We start from the raw sequence: 7444 nt of genomic DNA on the forward strand, positions 1-7444 counted from the left end.
AAGTTTTGTTATAGATTTTCCAAAGGCTTGTGTTTTAATACAATTTTGTACCCTACCATAAAAACAGGTGAACTAAAAACAGCAATGTCACTCGCTGTTCAAGTATTCTCTGACTACATTTAATTTGAACAAAGATGGTCGCAAATAGCTCTTGTAACTGACGATGAAAGACCAATATGAGATCATCTCCAAGTTGTCATGTTACTGTTTGTAAAGGACTCACTGAGTGCTGAGAACCAGACACCATTTTGGTGAAGAAGAGGTACAGTAACAAACAGACAAAAAAAAGTTTATTTATTTATTTAGTTATTTTTAATTATAATTTTTAATGACAATAGCAACAACAACAACAATAATAACAATTTGTTAACAACAATATAAAATAACAATTAACATTTTACATACTTTAAATACTATGTAGATTGCATTTACATGGGGTCACCAAATATGCAAGTACTGCCAGACACAAATATTACTGCCTTAAACCAAAGTGCCAGATGCTACCAGGGTTTGGCAGCTTCACAAGATCCTAAGGCATTAGACTGCAGGTGACTGCCAATGGAGGAACCTCTGTGGCTGTTTGGTAACCAGGAACAAAAAAGAAAGAATGTATAAATCAGTCTTATTATCTACATACATTACAATTAGAAGAGAAATTTGCCTTCAGATTTCTTCTCGTCACAATAAACAAAAAAGCATTCATTATTCTTTAAAGGGGTCATCGGACGCAAAACTGACTTTTATATGTTGTTTGAACATTAATGTGTGTTGGCAGTTTGTGTACACAACCATACCTACAATGATAAAAATCCACCCAGTGGTATTTTTTTAATCTTTAAAAGTAATATCCGCTTTTTAAAATAAGGTCATTCTCAGCTTCCGATCGCCATTGTGTCGACTCAGGTGCAGGGGAAGACAAGAATGTCTCCGATTGAGCAATTGAGGTGTTCTGTTGTTGGATGTAATAATGAACATAGCAGTCGTCATTTACTCCAGACATCTGAGCCGCTGAAGACACAGAGGATTAATGTTACTTTCATTTTTGAAAGGACAGCACCGATCCCGATCTACATACGTGTCTATGTTCGTGCAAATCATTCGTGGAGTATGAGGGTTTTTTATGCATCTTTGCAAATGGCCTTTCTTAATAATGTGCTAGTTAGCAAGTTTTGCAGCTAAACACGGCTAAAGTAAACATTACGGCTCATCCAACGCAGAGAGGGGCGGGGCGAACAGAGCTCATTAGCATTTAAAGGAACATGCAACAGAATAGCTCACTCTAAAAAGGGAATGTTTTTGTCATGGTAAAAAGAGTGTTTTTTACATTACCATTGAGAAATTTTTAACCCAAGTATGTTATAGACTTCTCATTAAGACCCTAAAGAATCATATCAACTTGTGGAAAATGGGCATCCAATGACCACTTTAAAAACAAATCTAAATGTATCTTCAAAATCAATTGTAGCTCAGTACCTTAAACCAATCATGTAAAAGGATTTCCTCCAAATCAATCCGCTGGTTTGGGTTTTCATTCAGCAGGGATCAAATCAGGTGACAGCATTCTGGAAGAGAGGAAGAGATGAGAGATTGAGATTATTACTTTTAACTGCTTTCTTTGTATTAAAATGTAAGATTTGACTATTACAATACAATCAGAAAATCAGGTATAATTTCTGTATTATCCATCTTTTATAAAGCCACTTGGCTCAGGTGTTATTTTTCCCTCTTTGTTTCCTTGTTTTGTATGATTTCAATTACAGTTGGTCGTCTTTGTTGTAATGAATGGCATCTTACCGTTCGACAACTCATCCCTAAACCAGATGCCGTAATTAATCAACTCTGTGTCTTTGGGTTCTGGGAAGTCTCCACACACCAACAAGAACAAATTGGTTTCCCGTGGCACTTGTGGTCCACAAAGTACTCAGGCGGGCAGTACTCTAGTGTGCCTGAAAGAAAAGAGTTTTTCCTGATAAGTAAGCTTGAACTACTACATATATTTTCACTGTAAAAATATCTGGTGTTATTAAATAAAACATATTATGAAAGATGCATAATACATACCACAAAACTGTTCATAGCCAGAGTCCTGCAGGAGATCCACACACCCGAAGTCAATCAGTTTGACCTCAAGTGTTTCTGGGTTGATCAGCAGGTTCTCCAGCTTAATGTCCCTGTGAAATACTCCTCGTTGACAGCACATGTAAGCGGCCTTTGTTGCCTGCATCATGATAACCCGTCCTCACTGAGGAAGCCTCCCTGAAACATGGCATAATCGAACAGATCTTTGCAGGGTGAGGGACGTTCCAAGACCATGATGTAACGTTCAGGTTGGTCTTGCCAGTCCAGCAGCTGAATGATCTCTGGAACTCTGGACTCCTTATTAACAAGGAGTAAAAGGCCAATCTCTAATGGAAGGGGTGCGGGATGACCAGGCTAGAAGAAAGATCATTGTTAGATGGAGCTCCTTTCCCAAATAAGTCTTGGACAAATTGATGTCAGTATGTTTGCACAGCGAGCATAGCCTACTTACAACACTGCTGCATTTCATGTTCCTTGGCTTGCTGGCAAATTTCACTGCCACCTGAATGACAAAACAAAATATTTATTGCATTTACTGTACAACATGACAAGTGCACTTAATAAGGGACACATTGACTTACAATGGACACAGTGTAACAAAACAATGTAGTTAAGTATTGTAAGAACACGACAATACCTCAAGGCCATCCTCCCAGCGTTTCCCTTCATAGACGCAGCCGTTTCCTCCCTCACCAAGCAGTTTGCCGATTTCATACCGGCTCAGAAAGTCATCTGTTAATAGATTAACAATTATAGATGACATGAAGTGAACATTGACAGTACTGTGTGTAATGTTTAGGGCAGTAAACTTACCCTCAGTTGTCAAGTCCACTTTGCTCTGGTGAGCTGATGCTGGACTGACTGGACTGTGGTGGACTGGAGCTCAAGGGCTTCGAACCTGCTGATCTCTAGGAGGAAGGTCTTGAGGATCACTGGAAAGAGATTCCTTTAGATCATCTACCGACCAGGAAATCGACTGCAGAGAGATATGATCTAAAAAGGGAAATAACAAACAAAAGGTTTTATGACAACTGACATATGATATTTTGGAACACTCATCTTTGAGAACAGAAAGTTTCCCCTAATTCATGAATTAGATTTCCATTATTAGATACACATATTTAGCTAAAACTGTGATTTTTTATGTACAGACCTTTAGTATACAGAAAACATTTACACATTTCCAATTGGTCATTGGGTTTACCTTTAACTTGTCTCTCATATATCGTCACCTGGTCTGATCCGCTGCTCCATTTAATGGATTTAAGAGACAGCAGATTTTCCAAACTCTCCCTCCTCCTTTTCTTTCTCATTGGCATCTCCTGTTTTTCACCAGCACCGATGGGCAGATGGTTCTCAGACGTATTGGTGATGGATGTTGGTGGTGTACTGAAAGAACTTTGTTTTCTCTTTCGGCCAATGACACAAGATGTCTGCTTGGTTTCATCTGTGTTTAAAGATATATGACATGTCCTAGAATAAAAATCTGATTGTGGTCTTGATCAAACGTCAGTTGAATTTTCATTAAGTATATGATATTGTGGATATTTCAGATACTGTGATGAATGAAACGTCATCCTTGAAAACATATAATTTATAAATTAGGTTTCTAATAGATACTTATGTGTAACGTTTATGATATAAATTGCTCTAGTGAACAGAAAACAGGTGCACGTTGTCAAGTGGTTGTTGGATTTACCCTCAGCTCGTCTCTCAACAATGGCTGCAGCAATCTGGTCCTGAACTTTTTGACCCTGACCTGAACTGCTGCTCCAGTCAAACAAATGAAGTTAAATAAAGTAAGAAAATGACAATACCTCAAGGTCACTCTCCAAGCGTTTCCGCTTGTATGCTGGAGATGGAGGGGTTTGAGCCTGTTGGTCTTTGGGAGGAAGGACTTCAAGACTACTGAAAGGATCCTCAAGAGACCAGTCAATGGACTGCGGAGAAATATGTTCTAAAGAGGGATATAACAAAAAAAGGATATTTCAGTAAAGCATTTTTCATCTGTTTATGACATGTCATGGATTAAAAACCTGATCATTACCTTTGCCATTTCATATGGTGTGGATTATTACCATATGTTAACTAATGACACTTCATTCTAGAGAACAGAAACATTTATTTAATCAATTTATTCCATGAATAGATACTCATATAATAATATGTAGACTTCATGAGACAGGTCTCATGCGGCATTGGTGCTGGGTTTTGGTGGTGTACTCTGATGGAAATCGTAAACCCAAGCCCTAGAACTGTTTTTGGGGGGGATTTCCCGTCCTCTGGTCTATAGGCTACATGCCTCTGCTGAATTATTTTTATCTACCTCCCCATCTCAAATGATTCGTTATACGCGCTTTAATGTCCTGTTTTGAATCAAATGATTCGCCATGCGCTTTGACTTTCCTTTTTGAATCAAATGATTCGCGATACGCGCATTGACCCGTTCTGAATCAAATGATTCGCGAGTGGTTTGGAGCGCTTTGAAACAGTGAATCATTTTGCGACGCAGTGGTTTACTGATTCGGAGTTAAAAGGCTCTGTTAATTTGCTTACTTTCTCTATATAATTGATTCATTGTTTTAAATAAATCATTACAATTATAGGCATATATGGTGGGTATGTTTTGGCGCTGGGATGCTGGTTTTAGCTGGTTTATGCTGGTCCTTTGCTGGTTTTGTCACCGAGAAGCTGCAGCCGCGGCCGAGATGATTTTTTGGTTTGCCGTCAGAACAACGTATACGTTTATATATGCACGTTTCTTTCACGGCCGTAGCCAGCTATGAGGTCACCGAGGTCCGGACCTCGGTCATTTTTTATATTCAAAAATAAAATGTCAAGCTCTTTGAATGATTATTTAGCCGTTTAAACCACCTAATATCACATGATTGTTTGCAATTTTGCTGCGAGAAGTAAACGGAGCTTGAGAACGCGTTGAGTGAGAGCGCGGGTTCAGCCTCTGTTTGTTGCCAGATCCACCTGTTATACGTGATTTTTGACTCGTTTGTCTAATTTAGTGCGACACTTTGGGACGTTTATAAAGTGGAAAGTTGAACGTTAGTGTTAGTGATATATTAATCTTATTTACAAAACACAAGCTTTGAACTTATTTCGGATATCGTTTTCTTTCTTTTTGTAATTGCTTGTTTTTCGTAGCAATGTCTGGCAACATTGTACATTCGTAAAAAAAGCTTATAGACCATCTGTAATTTAATTGTTGACAGGAAGATACCACAATCGGTAAGATAAACGCAGTGATCATCGTTAATATCTGAAATAAATGTATAACACTATCAAAAACAATAGCATAATACAAATCTGTTCGTTACAGATGAAATGGGCTACTATGCCAAATAACGTTAACGTTACTGGCCAGCAGGAAGACGTCTCATGCTCTTTAGTTAACCTCAAGTCATCAAAAAACATTAATTAAAGCAGTGTTTCTCAACTGGTGGGTCGCTAAAACGTTTTGAGTGGGTCGCGGAGTGTGCAGTCAAAGAAACAACAAACGTAATTCTGTTTTTTCTGACGCTAGACTATTATTTTGAAAGACGTGCGTGAAAGCGGTTGACTCTTCTATCAGTAAGTTACCTGAGAAAAACGCTTTTTCCTCATTCAGTATCTACGGTCAAATATCAGATGTTATCAAGTTTTATGTCAGTGTCATTATTCTAACGTTATTTTTTATAACTTATTATAAAATAAAAATTCCCTCAGAAAAAAAACTTTCCATGTAAAACATTATACTGAAAAAAAATCTTTCACAATCATCTACATGTCTGTCTATTTTGAAGTTTAGGCTATATGTAGTGCATTTGTGGGTGTTATTATAGCACAATTCTTAACACCTTCCTTCGGACCTCACTAATTTTCAAACCCTGGTTACGGCCTTGGTTTCTTTTCCCCTCATATTCTCTACTGACGGAAATCCGTCACAGACTTGTTGCAGGTAACGGAAATCCGTCGCAGCGACGGAGAACTTTAATCCATGTTATTTTGGCAAAATATTTATCATTTTGAAGATTCTGCAGGTGTATGTAAACTTTCGACTTGAACTGTACACGCCATACATAATTAGCATACAAACACACACACACACGAATATAACGGGATGATATCCTTATAAGGACAACAACATAAAAACCAAGCAAAGTCATATTTACAAGAATGAATCGTAGAATTCAACTGAGTTTTAAAGTTGGAAACGTTTATGACTAGGACTTAAAAATAAAAAAAATACAAATAAATAACTTTTAAATATACAGATTATTAACACAAAATAATAATAAACATTTATTAAGCAGTAAAAAAAAAATCACCATATAATATAACTTACGGTCTGAGACGACTGGCCTGGCGCTGTGACGTTGCTCTGCAATTGTTCTGCTCCGGTTAAACCACTTGAGGGCGATAATGCACCATATTTACTCTCTCTCGTTCATGCCTCATGAGGCTTCTATGAATTTTGAAACTCTTTGGTCTTATTTTTATTCATAAATGTATCATTCATTCATTCATTCAGTCAGTCATTCGTGTGTTTATGACAATAGGAAATATTGTTTCTTTCCATGCACATTAGTCAAGTAGGCCTATAACCTATGGAAATGGAACTGATCCATCATCCGATCTGCAAACAGAATAATCAAATTAAAATTAAGTTTTAAATAAACTGAACTTGCAACATGCAAGCCACCTTTCCTTGTGTATTTAGATATGACTAAACAAAATCTTGCATTTGTTTCAACTGAATCTGTGAAATTTCAGCAATAGTGACTGAAATGCTTCAGGGATGTGAAGTGCAGTATTTGTCATGATCGGGGCTGTGGGGTTTCCCTCAGCCACCTGAGGTCGCTGTTCCCTGCACTGCACTTCCTAATTGTTATCACCTGTCTAGATGTCATTATCACTCACACCTGCTCACTATCAGGACTATAAGAACTCTCATTCCCCACTACTCATCGTGTCTGCATTGTCTTCCATGTCTGTCTCTGAATTCCCCAGATCAAGTCGTGTTGTGCCGTGTTGGCCTTTGGTTTGTGTTTTGTTTGATTTGTTTGTGTTTAATTAAATTATTCTTACCTGCACTTTGGACCCAGATCTCCTCCATCACTCAACCGTGACAGTATTATTTGCATATATTACATTTAAAACAGATGTCAGAATGGATTTTGGCTCTGCCTTTTAAGAACAAACACACTAATTAAAAAAAAGAGAACAAACACACTCACCTAAAATATGAAGCATACTGCTGTTTTGTGTGATAGTATCCATGCTGAAGCACAACACTGTAACTAAGTGAGATAATGATGAAGAAAGCAGGAACACTGTCACACATTAAAGTGATGCAGCCTCGACCTCAAACCCA

At 37.7% G+C, this 7444-nt stretch overlaps 1 pseudogene; it reads right to left on the bottom strand.

Annotated features, from left to right (window-relative positions):
* Positions 1-1455: 1455 nt before the first annotated feature.
* Positions 1456-7186, bottom strand: LOC141330959 (serine/threonine-protein kinase pim-2-like; annotated as a pseudogene).
* Positions 7187-7444: the final 258 nt, after the last annotated feature.

Source organism: Garra rufa, chromosome 3 (assembly GCF_049309525.1).
Source record: "Garra rufa chromosome 3, GarRuf1.0, whole genome shotgun sequence".
Lineage (NCBI taxonomy): Eukaryota > Metazoa > Chordata > Actinopteri > Cypriniformes > Cyprinidae > Garra > Garra rufa.